General features: G+C 45.5%; 1 protein-coding gene across 1 annotated transcript in view; it reads left to right on the plus strand.

The window, feature by feature from the left end:
- Positions 1 to 27,881, plus strand: part of CUL3 (cullin 3) — a 580,651-nt gene that overhangs the window by 508,805 nt on the left and 43,965 nt on the right. The window lies entirely within an intron of this gene.

The raw sequence follows: 27,881 nt of genomic DNA on the forward strand, positions 1-27,881 counted from the left end.
AATATGTCCATAGTTAGCGTGGAGTGGGTGTGATGTATTCCTATAGGTTCTGTATCGATCCCCCTATTCCTGACCCTATTCTGGTTAACAAGTTAACTAGCAGCCATCCCATGAGGCAGAAAACCCCCATGATGCAGGAACCGTTATCTGATTAAGCCACACTACGGCACAGGAACGTGTTATCTGATTAGGTCATAACGCTTGCCATCTAATTAGACAAGCGATATTCCTCCAGCCCCTGATAAGGCATACGGAGTTCTCAAAACAAATCAAACCTATGACAACCTAGGAAAAACCCTGCAGCCATTGTTTTGATTTCACCGAGAACTTCAGCAAAAGAATGTGCTAACGACCAGGTCGTATGACATCCTTATTGACGTATCTATGTCCATCCTTACGTCAATCTCGGCACCTTAAAGGTATAAATATTACCGATATTGCCCTATGCAAACACACGCGGTGGTGACGAGATCGGAGCAGCCAGACTTGCCGAAGCCCAGAGCAGAGCAGACCCCGCTGGCGCAGCCCCGCCTTCCTGACGCGCTGAGAACGAGACGCTGCTTTCTCCTGCCGAGAAATCCAGCTCCGGCGCTTCCGGGTAGCCCTCGCAGGCAGCCTGGAATATCGAGACCAGAGACGAGAGATACCATCCCTCATTCATCCTAGATTCCAGGTACAGAACTGAATAACCCCTTGCAGAGAATTCTTTAGTCATTCACTTGGCAAAACAAACTTAACTTAAACTGCTACTTTCTATTCCCGCCCACGTATTAGGCTTAGGTCAGGTACATCTGGGGTAGGCGTAGTTAGAAACACCAGTTGAGTACGATTAGTCAAATGTATATGTGTATGTATCTATTTTATCCATTTTAAACCATCATATGGCTTAGAAACTATATCAATGTTTTTACAGTATTATTTTATACTTCTGCTTCTAATGTATGCACTTTACTTAACCATAAGTATTGCAATAATATCGATCAATTTCTCTTGTATGAGAAAAGAGACTGATCAATAAATAACATCTTTTATTGAACACGCCCGTCTCTTCCTTTTCTCTACAATCTGGTGAGACTAAGAATGCACGTACTGACTGAGTAAAATAAGTCGTCTTTTGTTTTCACACGACTCTAGAGATACACTCTTGATTAGGGGAGAGCAAAGTTGTCATGTTCTATGGTTGTCAGAAACTAAATCCCTTGTCTATCCAGGGAGGTTCAACTCCTCCTTGCCTATTCGAGAAAGTTTCTAGTGAACTCTGAGCTAGCTGGCAAACCCAAAACTTTAAGTCTAATATCGACAGTAGTAGACCTAGTTAACGTCTGGTCTAGGCCTATACTATTGAAGGTATTATTCCAATGCGCAGAGCCTATTGGGATAATAGGAACTACACTACAGTGGGGGGTGAACACTTCTCAAGCAGCAACCAAAACTCCTGTCAGGGTGAAGTCACAAGCAAGCCCTAAATTAACCTGTGCTCAGCTCTCAGGTAACCTTGGCACAGAGCAGTCAGGCTTAACTCAAAGACAATGTGTAAAGTATTTGTGCTGCTCTTCAAACAGTCTTGTAAGAAAAAACAGGAGTGTGACCCATAAACCAATCTGGATTAGGGTTCAAAGGTAAAACAATATCCCAAAAGGTATCAATGAAAAGGCAATTTATATAGCATGCACAAGGCATTACATAGATCAGAAAAAGGAGACACTTGTTCAAAATGATTTAAAGTCAAAATAATTTTTTTGTAATTTTGGTATTCAAGTAGGGGAGGAGAGATTCATAAATGAATAATTATGTACAGCACACAATCAAATAATTGAAATGACAACCGGAAAGACTTGGTGCAAAATATGTACCAGTGATGTGTGGCAACAAGTGAAAAAAGTGAACAGCGGCAAAGGCGCAAGGTGAGCAAGGTGAAATATTTACAGTGAATAGCTCAACAAGTGATATGGAATAAGTGACTTTATAGAATACAGTTCGCAATTTCAATGAAGTCACAACAGAATGCGCCTATAGTTTGCGCTGTAAGGTCGACGGCGTTTCGGTCCTTAACCAATGTGGTCCATCTTCAGGACGAGGTTGTCTCAATACGGGTGCTGTGAGCGGGTAAACTCTCAGCCTTGATCCAGAGGATCCGGCGAGGTTCGTGTGACCGCCCAGGAACTGAATCCTTTGCGGGGTCAAAAAAGGCGTCACAAACAGATCGCGGTACTTTAGGCAGCCGGGGACCTGAATCATTTGCAGGTTCAAAGCAAGCGTCACAAATTGATCACGGTAATATAGTGATTCCGCAGCCAGGGATCTGGATCTTTTTCAGGATCAAAGTGGGTGTCGCAGGGCGATCGCGATGATTTTATGTTTCGGAGCCAGTGACCTGTAAAATTACATGGTCCGTGAACGTAGTGAATCCGATGGGGCGTTCCGGCCAAGGGTCAGGGAGCCTGCTCTTCAAACAGTAACACAGTGAAAACACACAACAGAAGGATCCCTCACAAGATAATAAAAATATAGTAATTTTGTAATAAATAAATTAAGCAAGATCAGAATGACAAAAATCCAATCAGTAAAACCAGAGATATGCAATTTTACCATTTTAATGAAAATAGCACCAAAATGCCAACTGTGGATATCTGGTTGCGCCGGATTGGGACAAAGTCACAAGAATAGGCCAACCACGATGGAGCGCGGGCCAGCTACAATAGACCCAGTTATGCTCACTGAACAAGAGTACCTTAATCCTGGTTGCGTCAGAACAGCTTCGTACAGGTGACCGGTCTGATGCGGGCTCTAAGGTCAATGCAGAGTCCTTTGCATCTGGAGAACGCTCGCAGCAGAAGCGATGCATCAGCTCTGCTTGGGATCGTGCCACTCATCAGAGAAAATTTGAGGGTTTTGCTGCTTTCACAGATTGGCCGGCAGTGCACCTTTAGCCCACTTTAAATGGTCCAGGTCTGGGGTGGCACTACTTTGCAGGGTAAGACTCACAGTTGTCAGAGTCCAGGTGCTGAATTCAAAGTTTTTTGAGCCTTCTGTCCCTAACGTTCTGGTAAGTAGGCCAGCCAACTAGCCCTTGGAGTCACTTTGGGGGCCTGGGTTCAACAGATGCAGGTTATCATCCCATAGGCAAGAGAGCAGCAGGTCAGCAGTCCTTCAGAGTAACGGTCCAGCTGAGTGGCAGTCCTTCAGCAACAAAGCAGTCCTTCTTCCTGGCAGAGAATCCACAGGTCAAGAAGCACACTGAAGAGTTTGTGCCGGAGGTCCAATATTTATACCCAGTCCGCCTTTGAAGTGGGAGAAGCTTCTAGAGGTTTCTCCCTTCCTTGGCTCCAGACTAACTTCAGGGGATTTGCAGCCCTATGTGTGGAGGCAGGACACAGCCTGTTCAAGTGTACGTAGGGCTGTGCCCAGCTCTGTCCTCCCATCCTGCCAGTGATGGCCCATCCAAGCACACAAGTTCTCTTATGTGTGGCTGTCTTGGATGAATACACAAAGCCCAACTGTCAGCTACACCCAGGGATATGTTGCAGGCACTATGGCAGAAAATTGCCAACTTTCTCAAAATGGCTTTTTCAGTATTGTAATTTAAAATCCGACTTTACCATAAGAGCGACTACCCTAAGGTCAAATGGGTAAAAATCATTCAGAGACTCCCAAAGCTATCAGTAATTGATACAATCTTTATGGAGTCGATTTTTTTCAGAGCGGTTTAGTCCGACCTTAAAAGGTGTAGATACTAGAGGATACCAGTCCCCCAGTGAACCATGAAAGTTAGGCATAGTCTTCTGGTTTGGCGAAATTGTGCAGCAGCAGCCTTGTTGGCAGACTTTTATTGAGCCCAGAGGAACAAGAGAAGTAGTCCTAGCTCATGTCCAGTTATATACATTGCATTGCGGTTACATATTGTCAGAGCATAAAGGCCTTCCACAAGGTTATACAATATTTAGAGTTTAAATGCATCCTGTCCCTCTTAAGTGTGTTCCCTTTTTTTCTTTTGCATAATGTATGGAAATCTACACCTTGTCCAGTATATTGTTATGCATGATTTAAGCTATTTTGCATTTGCCCCTTAGTCAATCTTGCAGATCATGATGTTTCTGCTCCATGATGTGAAAAATGGGAATAGATATGCTGCTACAGCACTTTTCTTCCCCTGACAGGATTTGTAACAATAAGCTTTTTTTTGGGTCAAAGCTGTGATCACTGCCCCACATAACGCACAAGGTAGATATTTTGACCCTAGGTGGTGGGATCTCAACACCAATAGCAGCTGCTCAGACATTTTCATCCAGAAATATTCTCCATTTCACTTACCTTTGCATCGTACGTTTTACAAACTAGTTACATTTAGAATGCAGGTGGTCATGATAAATTGAGATGCTTTTCCTTTTCCTTTGTGTAGAAAGTGGGTCTTTATTTATGAGAAAGGATGCAACACTGTTTCCCCTCCTCACTTAAGTTTTTTTTTTTCCTGCAGAGCTCCAGTGTACCTAGTGTGGGCATCATGTTTTACTTCTAAAACATGGGAATCATTTAAAGTTCGCCAGAGTCTGATTTAAAATGACAGTATTTTCTGTTTTGCAAATGTTTAGTCATCTGTTAATTGTAAAAAAAGGTTATCCCAGAAGCAAACATGAAGGCAGAATTCACTGTTAAAAACACCCTTACATTTATCCATGACAATGATGAAGAACACGCAATGGGAGAGTTTTGCCTTTGGGAGTCCCTGTCTGAGAGTTACCATTTACCCATAGTCACATAATATAACTCCGGTGAAAAGAAGAGACTGCTTAAGAGCCCTTCTTTGTTTTTTAGACAGGACGTTGGAAGGTGCCTGCACAAACAGTTACATCAATCAGTGTCATTTGTTTTCTAAAGGGTACTTTTCTTTCATCATAACATCTGCTTGATATAGATAATGTAAATTACTAGAAGAAGACACAACAAGCACATTTTCGAAATGAAAAAACAGACGGTACAATTTCCTTTGTTTTCCTGTTATCTTGAATGGGTCTTTCACACACCCTAGACTGATACCTCTCATAATGCATTTGAAAAGAAGTGAGCCCTTTAAAAGGCTTCATGTTTTCCTCTAAGACATATTGCTTATTTCTGTATTAATTACAAAATCAGTTTCATAATATTCCTGCCTAATGCATCTTCAGCAGAACGATGCCATTACAAAATCAAAAAGAAAAGCCTTTCAATCTTTTTTCATAGGCTGATATTTAAACAATTCAAGGCTTTGCAGCAGCCTGAAATGTTATAATTTAAATTAAGGGTAATATCTGTTGAATGGCATTTTAAGTTTTTCTTTCAGATCCATTCTGGATGCTTCCAGACTCCTGTCATGTGGAGGTAAACCGGTTTTGCTGTACTTCTCCAAAATGTGCTAAATTATATCGCAGAGCTACCAGAGATTGAAAGGTCTTCTCTGTGTCAAGTTTTACTGTCTGGAATCTTTCTCCATCTAAAATAGCGGAGTCAAATCTCTTCTAAATATATTAATTTGAATGTATGTGTACTTTATCATTTAATTCTTCAATTTTGATCTTAACCTGGCTTGCCCACATCCCGTATTAGGGAGTGAGACTTTTATTCTAGTCGGTGTTTGAGTAGTAGCTAAGTCCTCACAAAGGTGAAAGACAAATTGATTGTAAGTCATGAAAATGCTCCATCATTGGTACTTTCATTAAATTCACAACTATCCCACCATGTTCTCTGTGATGTTGAGGAAATGCTATGTTGAAATGGTGATTGTGACCTTATGTTTGCTCTCTTGATGATCAAAGCTTGATTGCATTTTGAGATTCACTCGCGGCCCACTCTTTAATGCCACAATGACAGAGTATTCGTTAGTTAAATATGTTCTTATCTAATGGTTCTAATTTTTATTATAAAAGGAACAGAAATTGTTGTCTTTAGATAGGCATTTTTAAGGATTTGTCTTTAAAGGAGAAGTTTCTCCAAGTGATTCTGGGATGCTGCCTTTTGGTGGAATGTATCATTGTTCACTTATTTAATGATGCAACTCTTTCTATAGTAGGACTGTTGAAATTCAGTAATGGATATTTACCATTATTATTCAGGCTGTATTTTGACCTATATATCGATAATAAAATAAAAGTAACCAATTTTTAAATCCTTTTCCAATAATTCCTCGTCTATTATGGTGCATTTCTTTGATATTTTTCCCCCCACCGGTGCATCACAGTCCACAGTTGAAGAACTTACTCCGGAAATCACAAGAAAATGCTCCTAGTAATTTCTGGGAGCGTTAATTCTGATGGATACTTACTACCACAGATTTCTCACCTTAAGACTCTCCAGGCACCAGACTGGATCCAGAAAGCTTTTGCCAGCAATGCTTCCACATGCAGCTAAGTTGTGCTGTTAAATTCCACATTGACTACATTCCACCTAGCAAGTGATAGCGAGGAGCCACATATAAGCACCACCTCTGCTTGCTGAAGCCCATTCCTTTCTTTCTGCACCTTCTAAAGCCAATCTGCAGCTCTTCTCCCAATTTCATAAGTCTTTTAGTGACCCCTGAAACACAGGTGTCGTAGGATATGATGTCTCTTCCTAAGAGTACAGGTTTTCAAACCAAACCAGAGATTGTAGAAAACAGATTTTGATCACTGGTCGCAGTGAGGTTGGTCTCTGACATGTGGCCTAGGGCCACGACTTAGTCATGTTACAATTGTGCTCTCATGCAACCAAACTCGGCCCGGGAGGAGTGAAGCAGTACATCGCTGAACACAAGAAATCACTTGCCTAGCGTAAGCCCAGTTCAAATCGAGGGTTCGATTCCCCTCACGCTCCCAAGGTCACTCCCACAAGAGGTCAGCTTTGCGGTCAAAGTTTTCTGGTTAGCCAAAATTTTAGTCCACACGTTGGCGCAAGAAAGCTATCGGGACTCCACCCTATTCCACCGTTCTCTATCCAAAAAGAAGACACAAGGGTGGCATGATGCACGTCAGTCTCCTTTCAGATCTCCAGGTACAGAGTCGAATTCACAGGTGTTCTGTGTGCACCCAAAATCTCCTGGGCTATCCGCAGCGCTTCAGAAAATTCACACCTTTAAAGGAAGCCATTCGTCAAATACTAGTTCTTCTACCTCCCTCTGGTGTGTCTTCTAGCCCCTAGGATTCTCAGGGTGCTTCAATCTGATTACTGTGGTACAAAAGGGGGGAGTGTTTGATTGGTTCAAATGCTCCGTCCATCACCACCCCCTTTTGTACCGCTTCATTCTGATTACTGCCAGTGGATCCCTTTTCACTGCAGTCTGACCCCTTGAACTCAATATGGGCTCCGAAGCGGGCTTCCATCTTCGCTCCATCGATCCCTTCCTTGTCGTTACAGGTACCTACACCGCCAGTGTCAGAGGAGGATCCAGTGCTTGTTCTGATGTCTGACCCCAAACCTAATTCAGCCGATCATGAGCAGTGCCATTCTACAAACGTACTAAAGCGCCTCTGGTCTCCATACAGTCTAACATTGATCATGTGCCTCTTATAGGTTGGACGTACTATAAGTGACTCCATTGTCTTTTTGGCTCCAATTCTAAGCAAGGTTTGTCTCGTCACACACCGATGATTATGGAGGAGATGGGGATGATTTATGCCTACATGTTTATGACTATTTGAGTCCAGTGGGCTTAATACTTGCCCTGATACACCATTTGAAGGTCCAGCAGAAGAGCGCATCACTTGTAGTGATAATTTAATAATCATCTGAGGTCTTGAATCTACAATCGCCCTCAGTTGAGATTGACATATGTTCTTACAGAAGTCTTACAGCCTTGGCCCGCCACATCTAAGCCCTTGCTCCCTTTCAATTAGGCCATCACCAACACCTTAATGGACCGCTGGTCAAAGCTCTGTTTTGCAGTGAGTCCTTTCTGGATTCACATGCTTGCATTATTCCACCATCTAGTGGTTGGGTCCTGAAAGCTTTCTTTGTTGTTTTTGATAGCTTTTTTTTCCTTTTCAAATCATTGACTATTTGACTGTTGGTCCCACCTTGATGTCAGTTGTATTTCTTAAAATTGTATGTACATGATAGCCATCTTTAGATGTTTTTTTCCACCACTGGGTCTCGATGCACAGACACAAGCTCCAGTTCTAGAGGAGGAAATTATGTGTTTTTTCTCAACGGAGAAAACGCTGAAAGAAGTCCCCAAAATGAGGAAAAAAACAGTTCGACCGATGCCAAGGGAAGATGCTGAAAAACACTGTGGCCACCAAACACATTGGTCTAAGAATGTGAAGTGGGTATGGAACACACCCTCTTCCTTTTTTGTGAATAAAGACAGCCACAAAGTCTGCAATATCTGCCTCCCAAGAGACCATTGAGCAGAGGACTTCAGTCATCAATATATGGACAACAGTAAAGCCGTCAACGTTTCGACCCTGAGGCTGCATGTAGGGGATTCTTATATAATGTAAAGTAAAAGGCCCCCTGCTAAGAGGTAATGTTCCTTATGGCAGGGCTAGAATAATTCAACGTAAATATTTAAGGCAACATATACAAAACAATCATATTACAATCATATAATCAACTGACAAATGGAGAGAAGAACCAACATATCTATGTTTCTTAGAAAATTACAAACATTGAATCTATCACTGTCATCAATATATGGACAACAGTAAAGCTGTCAACATTTCGACCCTAAGGCTGCATGTAGGGGATTCTGATCCTTACAGTAGAGTCTTCATCATGACGATAGTAGACACCTAAGATTAATTTTAAAGTGACTTTAGTAATAAAGGTGATGGGCAAAAGAATAATTACTAAAAGAATACTGAGCATTAAAGATTACCCTTCATCCACAGGACATTTGGTGGGAAAGCTCAAAATGCTAGGCCCTTGTGCTCCTAGGTCAAAGAGAGATCCATTGCTTGAAAAAGTGCTGAAAATGAACAATAACGGACGCTCTCGCAATTCATTTTTTAGCTTTGGGAAATCTCTTGCATACAGCATTAGTAAGGGTTTTGCTCTTTATTCGAGTGGTCGCATGTTGTTGATTCTGTTTGAGTTAGGCTAATTCATGGTTGACTTTCTCACAGATTTCGGTCTAATTGAAACAGCACTTTGAATCCTAAAGGTACTCATTTTTATTTTCACGGTTCAGTGCAATTATCCGATGCTTGGGAATTCGCACTTGGGAGGAGCTTTGCATCTGCACTTTGGAGCGCTGGCGGGCCGGGGCTGTGATTTTGTCATGGTCAATGCGTCATGCTCTTCACGACTGGTGACCACAGCTTCGGTGAAGGCAGCGGCATAGCATCGGTGCTAGAGCAATGTCGTTAGTAGACCCCGGGCTGCAATGCGAGACGGGGCAATGCATTATGCTCTTCAGGAGCGGTGCCCTCAGCCACAGTGCAGGCAGTGATGTCGGAGACTAGATCTGAGTAGATGGTGGTGTTGTCGAGTGCACCAGGGGCTCCAATGTCATAGAGGTGATGGGTCATGCTCTTCGCGAGCGGTGGTCTCTACTTTGGCGGAGATAGCGGCCTCAATGACAGCGTGAAGCATTGTTGTAGGTGAGGCAGGTGCTGCATTGTGCTCCTCACAAGCGGTGACCACGGATTTGGTGCAGGCAGCGGTGTCGGGGGATGGTGTCTTGTTTGCTTTTCGGGAGGTCACTGCACAACCACTAAGTTCCAAGGGCCCAGGACTGGTTTTGGCACCACTTGGCATGGCAGGACTCACAGCAGGAGGGTCCCATTGCTAGTAACAAGATGTGGATTAAGTCTTTTTTTTCTTTTTTCTAATTCTTTTTATTGAGGTTAAACAATAACAAATTGCGTGCTTAATCAAGAGATCATTGGCATATTTCATCATACATAAGTCTGCCATGTAAAACCTGCAGCGTGGTCGGGGGTATCTTGCCGTCTTCGTTTTTACCGCTGCACTGCTAGTTCCACTGTTTGGAACACACACAAATCACCTTGATAGGCATTCCATCTGCCCCACTTTCTGTCCCATTTTTTTGGGGCACCTTCTTACTTTGAACACCTCTTTCTCTGCAATCATACATTTGTCATATTCCCTGGTCCACATCCGGAGCGAGGGTCTGTCTTCCACCCTCAATTTCCTCGCTATCTCCCTCTTGACCAATGTGTAACCCAGTGTCATAAATTATCGTTCAGGCTCCGTAAGGTCAGTCGGCTCCCATATATTTAGGAGACCCAGCTGATGTGTGAGGGTATGTTCCTTCCCCAAGGCTTCTAGGATACTTTCCGTGGCCCCCTCCCAGAGGTCTCACCCCCTGGCAGTCCCATATCATGTGATAAAAAGATGCATCTTGCTGACACCCTCTAAGGCATACTGCAGTAGTCCTGGAGCCTATCTTTGCGAGGGTTGTTCCCGTTAGGTAGGATCTATGTAAGATTTTCAGTTGGATAAGTCTATGCCGCAGTGTTATGGCTGCATCTCGATGGGACATCAATGCCGCCTGCCAGTAATCGTCATCCATTGGTCCTAAGTCCACCTGTCATCTCTCTCGAAGTTTATGAAAAGTTTCTGGTAGATTATTAGAGTTTTTTGTATGTGAGTGATATGGCCTTTGTAAGCAGAGGACCGTCAAGCAGCCTGTCTTCCAGAGGGGACGAGTAAGGGATATTCGCCATGTCTGGGATAGCTGTCGTGAGGGCGTGTCTGATTTGCAGGTATCTGAAAACCTCCCCTCGGGCCGTAGCATATGTTCTCTGTAGTTCTTCCAATTTGAGAAGCGCCCCCTTCTTTACCGTCTTATTGTTGAGATTCCAATTATGTCCCACATATCGAACCCGGGGTGATTGCCAAGAAGTCCCAATCTCTGGGTACACCACAGAGGCGTGGCCTTGGTGAGGGTCATTGCCCATCCTAGACGGGAGTTCGCCAGGTGCCATATCATCACCGTGAGAGCTGGGGGCCATTGTAACAACCTTTTCGGGCCTTAGAGTATAGTGCCTCCAGATTTCCTGATCTTATCTGGTACCTATCTAGCATGTATGCCGAATCTAACCGGGATCTTTAAATCCAGTGGTTCACCACCACCAGCAGCGTTGCCCAGTAGTAAAGACGGAGGTCGGGGAGGGCAATACCCCCATCGTACCATCCTTTAGTCAGCTTGTGCATGGCTATAAGAGGGGATCTGCCATCCCATAGCAACATTCGAATTTCGCTCTCTACCCCGGCAAAATAGGCGTCTGGGACCCTTTGAGGGCACTTCTGAGTGAAGTACAAGAACCGGGGAAGAGCCAGCAACTTAGAGGGCTGCTCTCCCCACCAGAGATAGAGGCAGGGAGTGCCAGTGTTTAACGTCTGCCTATAGCTGGGTTAGAGGGGCAGCGAGATTACGGTCGTAGAAAAGTTTGGGGTCCGGAGTCCCAAAGATCCCCAAATATCGGAAGCCTTCTGAGGTGATCTCCACTGTGCAGCCCGATGGCAATCGGGGAGGCTGACCCTTCAAGATGAACAACACTGATTTACTCAAATTGATGGCATATCCCGCGTACTTCCCGAAGTTCGTAAATATATTCAAAACCCCATGAAGGGATTTATAGGGGGATGCCAGGTAGAGCAAAATATCATCTGCATATAATGATATTCTGTCTTCGTGCCCCTCCGCCCACTTCAAGCCCCGCACCATGACATCTTGCCTAACCTATGCCGCAAGTGGTTCCAGCATCAGAGCAAATAGTAAGGGGGAGAGAGGGCAACCTTGCCTGGTACCCCTACCGAGGGGGAAGGGCCTGGATGTATGGTTATTGACCCGTACTTGTCCCCGAATATCTGTATACATTAGTCTCACCCATCCGAAGAATTTAGGACCGAAACCCATACGCCTCAAGACTTCAAATAAGTATGGCCAGTCGATGGAATCGAACGCCATCGAAGTGTCCAGGGAGAGGATCACAGCGTCGTCTTCAATAAACTCACGACGGGCAATTGCGTTATGGAGGCGTCTGATGATCACTGCTGTGTTCCTCCCTGGGCATGAAGCCTGACTGATCAGGGTGAACCAGTGATGAAATAACCGCTATTAGACGTAGGGCTTGGACTTTAGCTCAGATATTTGCCTCCGCATTGATTAGGGAAATCGGGCATCAGCGGGCTTACCCGGTTTTCTAAGTACTAAAAATGGATGCTAGCCGTTGGTCTTCCGGTAGGAGAGCCTTCTCATAGCTTTCTTCAAACATTGCCTGCAAATGAGGTGTCACCTGCGTGGCTACCACTTTTAAAAAAATTCTATGGAGATACGGTTAGGGCCCGTCGCTTTGCCTGATTGTATCTTGCTCATTGCCTGTTGAATCTCCACATCCGTCAAATCCCCTTCCAATGCCTTACTGTCTTCGTCCAACAATACCGGTATGTCACTGTCCTCAAGGAGCTGGTGGGAGTCCTCTGCGGTGTATGAAGTGGGAGGGGTGTAAACTTGTGCTTGGTGGCTCGTGGAGTCATTTGCTTTGTCCCGTGGGTGCGTGACTTGCGACCCATCCTCGAGAGTCAACTGGGGCACCCATTTTTTCCCCCTGTTCCCTCCTCTCCAGCCACACCACGCTCTGTCCCCTGGTTCGTACAGTCTGTGTGCGGTATGAAGGAGTTTAGCCTGTATCTTTTCTCTGATCAGGATCTTCTATTCCTTCTGCTTGAGCTGCAGTCATTGACTAGCGTCTTCGGAGGGGACCATATTTCAACCTGGACAATATGGTCTTGCTGTTGTTTAGTGTACCCTACCTTGAGAGCTAGTGCTTGCCCTTTGATCACTTGTGAGAAAGTGGCATCCTTTTTGCATGGTGTGCCATGCCCACCAACCCACTGTGAGAAGTTAGCCTGGCACATTATGTCCACTAGTTCTAGTGGGCGCCTTGCACTAGTCTAATCGACCCTTATTGATGGTGGTTGTAAAGTCAACCTTATAGAAAGCTATCCTAGTGGTAGCATGAACCAGCAGTCTTCAGGCTAAAACTTCAGTAGGCGAGTTAAGCAAGTTGTTTTGCCATATATAATCCCTTGAATACCAAATGAAAGGACACCACACAAGGTATATATCAAATATATATGTATTTAATCTAAACACAACCCCTCTGCACTCTTTGAGATCAGAGGTAAAAATACAATACAAGTCACACAGTTAATATACGATAAGTTGCACAGTATACGTTATGCCCTAGGGGCCTCACAAACCATATACTAAGAAAGTGGTATAAGTACCACATGAGAGTTAGAGAGCAGGCCTAGGGCCTGTAGAATCGCTGGGGCTACACTAAACAACTTTGAAAAGAAATTATAGCAAACAATTAATAAGAAAATGCCAAAACCTCTCATTCACATACTCATATGTATAGCTACGACATTCATACAACCTTATGAATTTATGATCACAAAGAGATGTATATTGAGTTTTTTTTAAAAATCTTTTATTTTTATTTTATAGCAAAATTTGTCTGATTATTTTGAGTGTCCTATATAGGCTCTTTAAATAGATGATTATAATACACAATTCAATATTTCATTTAATGAAGATGTACACATATAAAGACAAAAAATTTTTTTGAAAAATATGAACACATATCACACAAACTAACAAAGACAATTCGGTCAATGGTCTATTGTAGTGGGCAAAAGCGGTGAGTGTTGGCACTACGCGCGTTTCGGCATTCTGCCTTCATCAGGTGACCGTCATTCACGTGTATATTGTACAGGACAACAAAGACTATAAAAAATACAAAAACATGCATATAATTATATTGAGAAATTTAAAAAGTCGTAGCATAATGGTATTTACAATTTTTACATTTCGAGAGGATATAGGTCATTATTAACATATACATATATACAATATTTACATACAGTAGCTCATAACTAGGTTGGAATTAGTTGTTATATATGTTCCAATGGAAGACACTGTTGTTGTCAATTTCTACTCTTAATTACAATTGGGTCCGGTATATACAACCATCATCAACTCTAAGGGACCAGTCATAATTTCCTCCAATTTTCTTGCAGCTCAGATAGTAGGGTAATACGTTATACATTAAGACACATTTATTCATAAGGATATATTATATATGGCATAACAATAGGTCTTGTCTATTTTGATCAGAGACAACCTAACTTGTCTTTTACTTAAGTCATCTATATTCTGAATTTAAGACACAATTCGTATCAGACCATTATCTAGGAGAGAATTTGCACATATAATTACCCTGTAAATAGCTGTATTGGATATCTGTATTCCAGGTAATTAAAGATTTATGATCTAGTCATGTCTACTCCTGTTAAGATGGTATGGATGAGTCACTCGGAGCAGTAGCATGAGTGTATATAATAAAATCATTAAGAGGGATCACCAACCTTTTTATCCGAAAATGAGATATCACTATATAGATAGGGGTATGATTCGTTTGAAGATCCTCGTAGATTATCAAGCCTAAATAAAGAGTGAGTATACCCATTAGTTACTATTTGGTTCAAATTTATGAATTGAATAGAATCCACGTATATATTTACCATTTTAAAAAGATTTGCTTGTACAGAAGATGTAAGATTTATGACAACCAGTCTGCACTTTTTTTCTTTCTTTTCTCTTTCTTCTCCAAAGGCCTGTGTTCAGAGGCCACTGAGAGGGAAACTTTTATCTGTGTCACTAAGGAAATATAAGTACACATATATAATGTTTGTCTAACTTCAGTCTATATAGAGTACTTAATCTCAGAAGTATAGATTTGAAGCGGTACCTTTTCCTAGATCTACTGCAAGTCTTGAAACGTCATTTTTGGGAGGCCGGCAAATGTAGTTTTGTAATTTATTCTTTTGCTGTTAAAGATAAGAGCAAATATATATATCTATTTTCCTGCAAACATCAAACCAGGCCATTCGATGGTATAAAAATAGAGCAAAAAAGCGTGTCTGGATGCAGTATTACCTTTATCAAGGATGAAGCAGGACAGTTTCCCCGTATTTTAAATCGAGGATGACGTATATAATATGGCTTTAGTGGATACACCGTGCTAGAGAGAAGGGGATAAAGCAGCAAGTTTGAACGCTAGCTCCGCATCAGCCAACGAGCATCTACAGAGCACAGTCTTGGTGCGTGTGAGGGTAGTAGCTGTAGTTTGCTTACCTTCGTTTTGCAGGCTGATAGATTTAGGCCAGACTTCCCCTCGACGTACCGGTGGTTCAAGAACAAAAAGGTTTATAAACCGGCGGTATATATTCACATCGGGCGCGCCAAAAAAGAGATATAATTGATTACACCTGGCTCTAATGAATGCCTGGCGCATATTCAGTGACGTGATAGTCTTGGGACTTGATGCCATAAAAATAGAAAACGGACTGTCGCGGACTCGTCTGTGGGCAAGTTCAAATTGAACTACATATGGCAACAGCCTAATATGTTTAGATGGTATCCGATGTCATAGAAATGGACGACGGACTTTCACGGACTCGTCAAAGGGCAAGTTCGAATTGAACTACATATGGCAGCAGCCTATATTTTTCGATACTGTCCGATAGCGCATATTTGAAGACGTAAAAAGTCTAGGAACTTGATGTCAAAAAAATATATATAGAAATAGAAGATGGACTTTCACAGGCAATTTTACATACTTATTTTATTAGAGACAGTTACTAAAAACAGTCTCATATATGGATATTATTCAGGGAATTGTCTAGGGGTCTGTATCTTGTCCGATCTACCCTGTCAATGTATAAGGAGACAATACAAAAACGCTGATATAATTAGGGTGACCATACTAATAGATAACAGATGTATTGACATAAACCCATGTTGGCATATAAATGTCCCAAATAGAGATAGGGATAATTGGGGTGATCATACTAATAGATAACAGATGTATTGACATGAACCCATGTTGGTATATAAATGTCCCAGATAGAGATAGGGATAGACATTATCACTTTCGGGGTATTTATAAAAAATAGACTTCTGACTATATGGATATATCGATGTACGACTCTGCTGTATATCTCTTATAGTGGATAGTATATTTAATCTTACAGAATCGCTTGTTCCCATGGAATATCCTGGTTTAGGCCTTGGGTAAATGTATTCAGAGAAAAAATCCAGAATACCTCCCGTTTTTTACGGACTTTGTCTGGACATAGGCCTTCACGTGTCTCAATATGTTCCAGGATAATCCAACGTATGTCCTCTGGTTTGTGATTCTGTTCGATGTAATGACTAACCATCGGTGCATTTAGTTTCTGGGTTCTGATTGCAGATTTATGTTCAGTGAGCCTCGTGTACAGGGACCTCGAGGACTCACCGACATAGCCCAAACCACAGGGGCATAGAAGCAAATATACAATGTTTTTAGTTTTGCAATTCACCATACCTGTCAGTTGGATTTTAACTCCATTGTATTCCATTTCCTTAGTTTCAATCGCCTGGGGACATACTTTGCATATTCCGCATTTGTAGTTTCCGGTCACTGGATCTAAATTAGTTAAACTACTTTGGATAGGTTTTGGCAATGGAGGCATGCGGGACCTAACCACTATATCTTTGAGATTTTTATTTTTGCGATATGCAAAGAGTGGTTTTGGCAGGTTTTCGTTGGTATTTTTGTTTGTATTCAAAATGTGCCAATTAGAATAGATTATCTGGCGTACTTGGTTGTTAAGACAGGAATGTCTTGAGACAAACACCAAGTTCGAAATTTGTTTCGGTTTTGTGCCTTGTAGTAGGTGTTGCCGATCGTAGAACCGTGCCCTTTTATAGGATTCACGTACTAGGCGATGGGGGTACCCCCGCTCCTCAAATTTTTTACTCATCATGATCGCTCGTTCATCAAAATCTTTGAGTCTGGTGCAATTCCGTCTCAGCCTGAGAAATTGGCTGAACGGGATACTGTTTTTTTGATTGGATGGATGAAAGCTATCGTAATGGAGGATTGTATTGCGGGCTGTGGGTTTTACAAAAAGGTCCATGAATAATTGACCTTGGTCATGTTTTATTGTGACATCAAGAAATTCTATTTCATTGTTGTTAATTTGTGCAGTAAACTTCAAGTTTGGGTCACATGCATTTAGCCACAGGACAAATTCAGCCAGGGTATCTTCTGTGTCATCCCATATAAAGATGACGTCGTCAATATATCGCGACCAATAAAACACTGATTCGAAAAACGGAGCCATTTCGTTAAAAATATTCGTTTTCTCGAAAAAGGCAACGTAGATATTAGCAATTGTTGGTGCGCAGGCCGCGCCCATACTAACCCCCTTGGTCTGTTTATAGAGGGTACCTCTGAATTCAAATACGTTGTCGTTTAAGACAATCTTTAGACAGTCCAGAATAAATTCGATATTGCAGGTGATGTTATATGTTTCGATAAACCATTGCGTAGCATCAATAGCTCCTATACAAGGGATGTTAGAGTAAAGACTCTCAACATCGAGAGTTACCAACCATTGCCTATGGTTATTGAAAGCTGTTCCTTCCAATTGGTTGATGATCTGTCGAGTGTCCTGTATATATCCAGGTATTTTGGAGATATGCGGACGCAAGATGGCATCAAGATATTTTGATATGGGTTCAGTTATACTGCCAATGGTGGTGACTATGGGTCTGAAAGGTGGGTCTGATTCGTTTTTATGTACTTTGGGAGTACCATATAGACTCGCCATTCTGGGATTATCTATATTTAGATATTCGTACTCCTTCCTACAAATATCTCCATTCTGCAGAGCTTTAGTGGTCAATTTTTGAATTTTGTTTCTGACTTTTGGGGTAGGATCTTTCAGTATTTTACAGTAAAAGTTGTTGTCACTGAGCATCTCTTCAATTTTTTCCGTGTATTTTTGTGTGTCAAGGATGGCGATCCCGCCACCCTTGTCGCAACTCTTTATAGTGATTTCTGATATGTTTTTTAACTGTTGCAACGCACTGTATTCCTCTCTATTGATGTTATAGGGAGTGTTGGGTATATATTTGGTTGCTGTTTGTAGTTTCTGCATGACTACCTGTTCAAATATCCGCTACACTAAACAACCAAATGTTAGGAAGTAGGAGACCAACGGGAGCCGCGTGCAGTGTCTAAACACAGGCGCGGGTTACCATTGACTTTCTTTGGTGTTCGTAAAAGTTACAAAGTTAAAGATTAAGGACACTTCCGGATGGACTTGGATGGAACCCTTTTAAACTAGGACACTTGGAGAGTCAATACCCACGGGAGCACCGGAGTACTCGAGTTAGCTCACCCAGGGAAGCCGGGTGCATAGGTGTCTTTTCGTGTCGGGTTTCGTCATCGTTTTCTATGGAGAGCTGCAAAGAAGTGCTGCAGGCGACCAGAGGAAAAGTGTCCGCGTGGATCCAAGGGTGAATCGGAGATGTGAAGAACCTGAAAGCAGAGGGGACAGAGTCTGGGTCGCTAGCCAGTGACCAGGAAGGAACCAGGCGGTGTCGGGTGCTTTAAGGTGAAGAAGGTGAGTTTGTCTCTTCAGCCACGAGGTCCAGGAGGGATCGACGATGACCAGGAGCTGGACTCGAGCTGTCCCACGATGGATCTAGATGACTGCAGCGTCGGTATCCGGATTGGACCCAACAGCCTTGGCAACCGAGACCCACGCAGGATGTCGAGATTGGCTCTGTTGCAGACCAGCAAGGTCTGTGGCGCTTCTCCTTTGGAGGGAAGCTGGAGCAAGCCTGGAGCAACCAGGAAAGCAAAGTAGTTTCAATATGGCGACTTCGGGGGACTCGCTAGCCAGTGGGCCAGTAGCCGGGAAGACGCGTCAAGCACAAATGTGAAGGTGGGGCCCACGGGACACTTGCCGAGTGTGGAGGCCTGGGCTTCAGGTCAAATGATGCTCGGGGCTGGGGCTTCTCGTACCCCAATGCACAACTTACTGAGGCTTGAGGAAAGGAGTGCAGGTAGCAGATGTCCAAGATGTCCGGTCCCACGTCTCTCGTGTCTGCTGCGGGTCTCAGCTTTGCTATGGATGTGGGTCGGGGTCAGAGAAGTATGGAAGTCCAGTTCTTGAGTCGCAGAGTCTTCGGGTTCCGGCGCGAGCCTTGAAACTGCAGACCGGCAAAGTTGCTGCTGGTGCCTGTTTGAACAGGGTGGTCACTCCTTGACCACAAGGGAGATGTCTTCCGCCTTCTAGTCAGAATAGAATGTTGAAGGTCCAAGAGTTCTGTATCACAGTTTCTTTCCAGGATGATCTAAAGTCCTGGGGACACAGCTCCTATACTTATACTAAGGATGGGGGCTGGATTACCTGCCTAGGTCCCTCCTATGGTTGGACCTGAGAACGGTGTGGTTAAATCCCTTTCCCTTTGTCCAGTTTTGCGCCAGAGCTGGGGCTGGAGTGCCCCAGCAACTGGTTTGAACTGGGCTATGCATGGAGCACCTTGTGTGCCCCAGTCAGTGTCTAGATGCATTCACTGAATGCAGCCCTCCCTGCCCCAATACACAAAACCCCTGTCTGGGGAGGTGCTGGCACCTCCCTGGATAGGAAACCTATTGTCCAGGCCGCCCTTGCTGGAGTTTCCCCCAGCACCAGGTGGTCAGACTTGTGTCTGTGGCAGCAGCATCCATTTTGTGATGCTGAGGCTCTGTTTAACTTTAACCAGGTAAAGCAGTAACATACATGTCTTTTCCTGCCAGAATTGGCAGGGGGGAGGGGTAGTATTCCAAAGTGTTTGACACCTTACACGACATGTTTTGATAAAGCCAAACCAAAGTTAGCATTAACCGTGAGGATTATAATGCACTTAAGAGCATATGGTATGGCTATATCATAGAACCGCTATAAGGAGATGGTTCCGAAAGCTGCAGAGGGGCTCAGTTCATGCTAGGGCACCCTCTCACATAAAACCAAGCACTCTGGATTGTCAAGGCGTACCATAGGAGTGGCTTATAGGTGTATATGTGTCTATATGTAAAGGTAGATATAGGTATACTATAACTAAGTAAGGGGTGATTACACCACCTTACCCAGGCTGTGTGAACAGACCTGTGGTGTCAGTTTGGCAGGCAAACCAGGGGTGGCACAATAAATGCTGCAGCTCCTGGTAGGCCTAGGGCACACCTATGCCCTGGGTACCTATGGTACACTATACAGGGGCTCACAAGAGTGAACTAGTAACCAATCTGGTATGCACCTAAAGTGCATGGTATCAATTTAGAGAGAGAACAGCTGGGCTGTTGGTCTGATTAGCAGGTCCACAGCCACATTAAAGTCGAAAAACCAGAGAATCAGAGCAAAAAGTGGGGGTGACCATAGGAAGCAGACCCTACTCTCCTACACCCACTGCCCTGGCATACATCAGTCACCCCTATAGCTGGGTGCCCTATGCCAGTGGTGTGGGCACAGGTGCATGAGCCCTGTACCCCTACAGTACCCAGGGCCATTCCTGGGCACTCTTAAGTGCAGTGATGCCATTAAGAGTATATGGTGCTGGGAGGTTGTCATTACGAACTCCACAGCACCATAATGGCTACACTGAAGAATGACAAGTTTGATATCAAACTTCTCAGCATATTAAACCCATACTGATGCCATTGTGGGAATTAATGTAAAATGCACCTCCGAGGGCATTTTAGCGATGCCCCCTGGAAACCTAACCTACAATTCATGTCTGGTCTGAGAGACTGCCACACAGCAGACATGTTGCTGGACCCCTGGATGGAGAGCCCCCCACTCTCCTGGGCCTGCAACAATACACATCCTGGGCGAGGTGCTAGGTCTCCTCCCCCAGGATGGGCAGGGGGAAGCTTCAAAGGCATGCCGCCTTTGTGAGCTTCTCCAGGCCACTTGCTGTACTCCGCAACTGGCCGCCACCAGTTCTGACCCCCACTCTGGCAGGAAGACTGGCGGGAAACCCTACGTCAGGAAGGGGGGTGTGCCAGCCTGTGCCATCTCCACCACTCAGGTGGGATAGACGAGTTGAAGCACAAATCCGGGCCCCGGCCATCTTGAAGATGGGGAGCCCTGCCCAATCAGAAATAGGCTCCTACCCCCTCCCACAGGAGAGGAGCAGGATAGGGGGTGTACTCACCCCAGGACCGGGACCTATTGGTCCCTGCCCTTTCCCTACCTGTAACGCCCTTATAGTTAGTATTTAGGGGCACCCTGAACCTTCCTTCCTCAGATCCCGATTTCGAAACAAGAAAGAAGACCAAGAAGAAGACCACCTACCGTGCAGCTGCTAACAAGAGGACGACACCAACTGACTTGGCCCCAGCCCTACAGGCCTGTTGCTCCTTGAACCTGCTCCTGCTAAATCCTGGCGTCTCCTGCTGACAGCAACCTCAACACCCCGGAGGACCTGCCCGCCTTGACCCTCTTAGCGACTGGGACTCCCACGAGCAGTGGCTCTGCTCAAACAGCAATACCGCTGTTGCTAGCTAGGAACCGCGAACCCCGCCCACTCTGCACCGTCTCAGCCCTGCCTGTGCCCGAGTGGACAAAGACCCTGAGGACGTGTCCCCGGCGATTCTGACCTGGAATTCAGTGCCCAAGGACCCTCCTCGACGACGCTTGCAGACTCAAGACCAGTGACCCCTCAACCGCGACCAGTGGAGGCTAAGATTTCCCGACGTCCAAAGACACCCCGGCGCCCCCCGGCCTCCTGTGCCCAACTCAGGGGTGCCTACCTACCCTCCAAGATCCCAACTTACCCCTCGAAGTGTTGGTCGCTCCAGAAGATCCTCCGTCCCCGAGCCTGCAGCCTTTGTTCCCTTTTCAAGATTTCCCTTGAATAACATTGAGTGCCTGACGGCTCAAAAGCACCCTGCACCCAGCCGCCCGAGTCCCCCTGGCAGTGCAATCTTTGTCCTATCCTACTTCCCCATTTGCTCTGAGCAAGTGACCAGGAGCCCAGCTCCCTCAGCTGCATGTCCTGCTAGCCAGCAGCCACCAACCGAAGGCCCCCTGCCTTTCATTGGATAACATTGGGCCTAACTACCGCTGCACCCGGCTGCCCCTGTGCCGCTGAGGGTGTTCCAACTGTACCTACCTGACCCTGGGGGACACCTGAGTCTATGGCCAGAACTTTAACTCTCCCAATCGAGTAGTTACCTAAAAGCTGATAACTCACTTTTCCTCCATAGGCTAACATTGACTGGTTTCACTTGGAAATTCTTCTAAAGTGTGGTGTTTTGGAACTTTAAAATATTCATCTAAAATCAGCCGAACTACGAATTCCGATTTACTCACCTGTTATCAGAAGAGACCTCAGTGCTGCATCTTTTAGCCCAGTACTGACCCTGAAAAGTAATTCTAACCGTACTTACCAGTAACTTGAATTTCCTTCCATAGGATATCATTGCCTGCTTTTTGCTGAAAAAGTTTCTACGTGTCGATTTTTGAAACTTACAAATATTTTTTAAAAATCGTGCCAATGATAAATACGTAACTACTTGCCTGTTTTAGATAGAGGTCCCAGTGCTGAACCTAGGAGTCCAGCACTGGATTACAAAAGTAACATGAACATACTTTACCTGCAAATTGAATTTCCTTCCATAGGATACCATTGGTCATTTCAACTGAAAAAGTTTTGAAGTGTCAACTTTTAAAATACAATAATATTCCTTAAAAATCACTACTGTAACTAAAACGCTTTTACTTAACTGTTTACAGCTCATGTCCCGGGACTGAATCTAGGATCCAGTCCTGTGGTTAGAAAAGTAATCTACAAAGTAACTAATTGCATTTAACTCGAAATACCCATTGAGCTCAATGTTGCATTGTGTTTGAAATTTTGTTGCCTATTGCAACAAACTGTAACTATTGCATTAAAAAAGTCTATCGCCTATTTGAAAAGTATTTAACTAAAGTAACTCATCCTGAGAAAGTATATTTTGATGCCTTGTTGGTTCTAAAATAAAACAACTGTATCTTTTGATACAAAACAAATTGGCCTAGGGTTCAGTTCTTGAGTGTTTGAGACCATTTGCTGACTGAGTGGGTACAACTAGTGCTATACACTGTCCTCTGATACTGCCTCACTGCTCGACCAAGCTACCACTTTAGAGAGTAATGTTATATCTAACTTTAGCCTCTGCCAAACCTCTGGGGACTGGGGACTCTATACACACTGTACCTTACTTTGGTCTGGTATATAAAGAGCCACTTTCCTACATCACTGCCTTGAATGCCTCCCATACCGTTTGCGCTGAGTCTACAGAGCCTACATTTTCTTTAAAGTAATTCTGGGTGCGTTCAATTAGCTCTTCTTTAATGTCTGGGACCTTCAGCAGCCAGGGACTAAGTGTCAGTGTGGTGCGTGGTTGGCGCTCAAAACTGTAAATTCCACTGTCACTGGGGAGTGATCAAAAATGCCCCTTGGGAGTGCCCTGGGGTTTTGAAACCGGCCGAGAGAACACGCCCGCGTAAGGAAATAATTCGGGAGGAGCTCCTGTGGGCGTTGGAATGGCAGGTATATTGGAGTCCATCTGGCTGGAGTGCACATCAAATGTCAACTAAGACTAAGGCCCCAGTGAACTCTTCCATATGTGTGTGCGGCCGTGTCAATTGTCTGGGTGGATGTGTATGACTGCTGTCATCCATCGTCATGTTGAAGCCCCCCCCCCATTATTAGTGTACCCAAAGAAAGGTCTGCTGATATCTTTCCCAGATCCGCAAGCACCTCCCTCCCCATTTCCAGAGGGAGGTACACTGAGACAACATTTAGTATCCTGCCCTTCTATTGCACCTCTGCTACTGCAAACCTGCCCCTCTAATCTGCCCATGTCCGTCTCACTGTGAGTGCCACATTCTTTTTGACCAGGATACCTGTTCCCCGAGAGCTAGCGGTGAATTCTGCATGGACCAGCAGTTTGTATCCCCATCTCGTAAGGGCTTTGCATTTATTTCACAGCATATGCGACTCCTGGAGTAGCACTAGGTCTGGGGCTTGCCTTTTAAGGTACTGCTGCACTATCCCCCTCTTAATGTTGTCCCCCATGCCATTCACATTCCACGTCATCACTAAAGGAGATGCGTCCATATTAGCCCCTGCCATCTGTTGTCCCTAGGTGCTAATTTACATATACCATTGTCCCTAGATGGAGAATTGCAATTGATCGGAAGAAGATCTCCCAACGTTCCTCTTAGTCTACTCGGATGCGTGGAGGAGTGTGGCTCACTGATTAGAGCACCAGACCCTGATGCAGAGGTCTGGCCCGGGACCAGGGTTCAATTCCTGTCGCGGCAGGGTCTTGAGCTCAAATGTCTGCGGACCCGATAATTCTCGGCACGGTGCCTACTCTAATCATGGGGTCCCACGCTGCAACTCTGGGCAATAGCTTGCTTAGTCTCCACACCGGCCCTAATCGCTAAGGATGCCTGGCTTCACCAGGGGGGTGCCCAGGAGTTGAGCGCCTCACAGGAACAGGCCAGGACGGGTTCCTCAGCGGTTTATTCAGCGCGGGGACACACTGGTAAGTGTAACCATGCGCTTTATAAGCTTCACAATTATAATTATTATTATGCGCACATGATGTACTGTCCCAATTTTCACCTTCTGTACTGTAATACGACTGTCGCAGTCAATCTTGAAATATGCTCTCAATTTACCTCTGGCTCGTGAACTCAAATAACACAAACATCCCAGCCCCCCTCCCCATATCTGCCCTTCCTCCCCCCCCATATCTGCCCTTCCTCCCCCCCTCCCTCCTTGCCAGTGGATTTAAAACTACCCACTCCCAAACTAGGCAGTGTGCCTCGTATCCCCTGCAATATGCTCGTGGGTGCTGGCTGGCCGCCCTATCACCCTCGCCTTGCCATAGTGATGTTGCTGTACAATGTAATGTTCTATGCCTGCTTTCTACCCCTGCACTGTCTCAACCTATGTGCTGCTCCTTAGCACAGTCTCTATCCACCATTAGTCTGTGATCAGTACCAGTACTTCCCACGTCGAGGTTCAGTCTATGCCGCTGCGTGTATTCTCTCCCTTCTCGGCCGAGGACGTGTCATCTTCCCTGTCTTGTCCGTGTGCACATCTAGGTGTACGGGGTCCTCGATTGCGACCCCTCGACTCTTCCCCACCCTTCCATCCAATCCCAGGTTCCTCTGGTGTGGAGAAGAACCACGTCTTTTCCGATTCCACACGTAGTTTTGCAGGAAATAACATCGCATATTTCACTTCACGTTCCCTCAGCTCTTTTTTGATCTCCAGAAAACTGCGTCTTTGAGCCTGGACCTTCGTGGTACAGTCCGAGAAAAAGGTGACCACGCTGTTGTTAATCTTCAGTGGGGGATTTGTTCTGGCCGTTTGCAGGATTGTGTCCCTGTCTCTGAAGACCCGCACAATGAGTGGGCGCGGAGGGCCCCCCGGCTTAGGACGACCCCCCCGGCACCCGATACTCTCTTTCAATTGAGAATTAACTAGACAGTCTCTTGGGTTGAAGATGTTTGGTGATCAACTCCTCAACGTAAAGGTCCGATGCAGGCCCTTCAGCATGGTCCGGAACCCCCAAAATTGGAATGTTATTTCTTTGTGCCCTCCCTTCATAGTCATCCAGCTGTTTAGCCATCACGGCCTGTTGAGTTTACAGTGCTCTGACATGCTGTTGGAACTGAGATGTGTCCACCTGCAGCGCCGCTGTCGCGTCTCCCAAATTCGTAACTTTAACGTCCATTTTGCAAAAGTCCGCTCAGAGCAAGGATGCCTCCACAGTCAGAGTCCATGGATGTACGTACCCCCGAGATGGCCTCCATGATGTTGTGGAGTATGGGGTCCGTGTTTCTCATTTGTTGATTCCGGCAGTGCTGTGTCCTGCTCCCCTCCTGCCTTGTTCCAGGCATACTTAGCAAGTCTGTTTTGGGCCGAGGCTTTGGGTCCTTTTCCACTCGCCATTCCCGCTGGGGACCCAGTCGACTGCCTGTGGCCTACCCTCATAGTCACCACCGCCTGCCCGGTAGAAGCTGGTCCCTCGGCAGCCTGTCTGGTTTCCCAGGGGGCGGCTTCTTACTTGCTTCTGGCACTTGACTGTGAGTAGAGTCTGTTGGTGTAACACCGGGATCTATGGCTCCGTGACCGCTAATAGCGCAGGCCTTAACTTTCACTCGGGTCCCCGTTACATCAGCCGGATATCTTTTTAGCCCCCTCCTTTAACTGGGTTTCCTGAGTATCATCTTCCTTCCTCTCCGCTCCACTTGCCGCTGCAGTCCCCCAAAGGCCTCCCCTGTCGCGTTGCAGCTATGATGGTAGCGTTTCTGTGGGGGGTGGGACTGCTTCTGACGGACAGGGCCCCCTGCCGATTCCTCTCTTATTCCCGCTGTAATATGCCTGTAATGCTCCTTTAGTGCCCCGTTATGTCGTTGAGGGCGCGTAAAGAGGGGAAGGGGCGCCAACCGCCCGATGAGGCTCCGGGCGGGGCCTCGATTTCAAACTGGCCGGCCGGGTCCTTGCGCGTCGCACCCCCGCCCCGCACTCACCGCCTCTCCTTTGGCCGATGTAGTCTCCGCTGGGTCGAACCCGCTCTCCGCTGCCACAGTTTTCCCCTTGGAGTGGGGGTTGGTGGTCCCACCACGTCAGCGCCCTGGGTCCCATGGACACCGCAGTCAGCGCCGAGGCTCCGGGACTCACACAGCCGAGCACAGCCCTGCCGCCATTTACTTTCCTCCGTCCACCACACGTCTGGATGTTAGGTCGTGTACTGAGCACCACAGGTAACCGTTATGTCGCCAATTAACCCTCAAGGGGGCAGGCACCTTCCCACCTTGGATTCCAGGTTTATCACTTGATTCTTTCAGGATGAGTGTTGGATTTTGCGGCGAGGGCCGAGGAGCTGCACTAAGGAGCCGCCATTCGCCTCGGCTATTAACCACGCCCTGTGGATGAAGTCTTTGATACCCATGAGACTGCCCACAACAGAAGCAGTAGCAGCAGGCCAACACAGCAACATGATAGTCCCTCACAGCAACACAGCACTTCTTCCTGCCAGAATGTCCTCAATCCAGAAGTGTTCTGAAGTTGTGGTGTCACAGTTCCAGTAGTTATACCAGTCTCTGTCTATGAAGTAGGCAAACTTCAAAGGAAAGTCTTTGTGGTGCACAAGACCCTGCCTTTCCATGACCTAGCTCCAGGCACACAACAGGGGGGTGGAGATAGCTTTGTGTGAGAACAGGCACATACCTATTCAGGTGGCAGTGACAATTCCCCCCCCACACTCTAGCTCAGGAACGCCCATCAACCTGGTGATGGCCCATCAGGATATGCAAGGCACACCTCAGCTCACTTTGTGTGACTGTCTAGAGTGAATGCACAAGAGTCCAACAGTGCGCAAACCCAGATGTATTCTACAGACAGAGGCACAGAATTGTTAAGCAAGAAAATGCCAACTTTCTAAAAGTGGCATTTTCAAATATGCAATTTAAAAACCAACTTCACCAAAAGATGTTTTTTTTTTTTTAATTGTGAGTTCATAGACCCCAAACTCCAAATCTGTATCAGCTCCCAACGGGAAATTGCAGATCCGGAGAAATGTTTTCTTAGCAGTAGCCCTGCACGTTGGTAGGTGGCGTCGGTCGACTCCTCTGCCGTTTGCATCGTGATTGGTGGAATGACGTTGAGGTATCTACGTAAACACATTGCACGCTGACGTCAGTTCTTTCTTTTTCCGTGCCAGCCAGCGCAAATCCGGAGAGAGCGTGCCACTTAAATGCTTTTTGAGTAAAACTTTTTTGACTTTTGTAGACCTCTTTTTCGAGTCCTTCAACTCCTGGTGCACCTAGGGATGTCCCAGCGATGGATCGGCTTCAAGCCTTGTGACTCCTGTCACAAGCTGATGTCTGTCACTGATCCGCACCTTGTGTGCCTCTGGAGCCTGGATACCGCTGACTCTCTGGGTAAAACGATTTCTACGTCAGTAGCCCTGAGGCAATACGCCTGGCTGAGGAACACTGGCTTCTCTAGG

Source organism: Lissotriton helveticus, chromosome 11, assembly GCF_964261635.1.
Source record: "Lissotriton helveticus chromosome 11, aLisHel1.1, whole genome shotgun sequence".
NCBI classification, from domain to species: Eukaryota; Metazoa; Chordata; class Amphibia; order Caudata; family Salamandridae; genus Lissotriton; species Lissotriton helveticus.